At 37.2% G+C, this 669-nt stretch overlaps 1 non-coding gene across 1 annotated transcript; it reads right to left on the bottom strand.

Annotated features, from left to right (window-relative positions):
• Positions 1–207: 207 nt before the first annotated feature.
• On the bottom strand, positions 208–314 carry LOC129335242 (U6 spliceosomal RNA). The gene has a single exon (XR_008597586.1). It is a non-coding gene; the product is annotated as a U6 spliceosomal RNA (small nuclear RNA).
• Positions 315–669: the final 355 nt, after the last annotated feature.

The raw sequence follows: 669 nt of genomic DNA, 5'->3' as shown, positions 1-669 counted from the left end.
CCAGGTATACCATGTTCTAGAATCTACAGCATTAACAGACAGGGTCCATGACACTACAGTCCTGTAATATCTTTCATGTGCGGTTTTCCTTCCTTCCTTTCTGGGGTGGGGGTCATGGCTCAGTGGTACAAAATCTGCAATGCATGCAGAAGGGCCCACCTTCAGTCCCCAGAATCTTCAGAGATAACAGTGTGAAAAACCTCGGCCTAAGAGACACTGCTAGTCAGAGTAGTCAATCCTGACTTTGCGCAGGGGCCATACTAATCTTCTCTTTATCGTTTCAATTTTTGTATCTGTGCTGCTGAAGTAAACACACATAAAATTAATTTTAATAAGAAAAGTTTGCCATTCATATAGTACTGAAATAAGTACAATTCATAGGATGGAGTGAAAGAAGTAGTACAAGAGTGCATTTAAGTAACTAGGAAACTGTAAACAGAAGGAAAAAATGGTAAATATTTGTAATTATTGTGGTGGTTTTTAGTTTAGTTATACATTTGTAGAACAAAATTTGAATTCAGTAGCACCTTAGAGACCAACACATTTTTCCAAGTTTTCATGAGTCAAAGCTTAGTCCAATACAAATAAAACAAAGTGGGTTTTGATTCATACTGTGGAAAATGTTGTTGGTCTCTAAGGTAGGGTTTTTATTGTCATAGGCTATCCTAA

This window comes from Eublepharis macularius, chromosome 8 (assembly GCF_028583425.1).
Source record: "Eublepharis macularius isolate TG4126 chromosome 8, MPM_Emac_v1.0, whole genome shotgun sequence".
Classification (NCBI taxonomy): Eukaryota; Metazoa; Chordata; class Lepidosauria; order Squamata; family Eublepharidae; genus Eublepharis; species Eublepharis macularius.
This window is presented reverse-complemented; position numbering and strand designations above follow the sequence as displayed.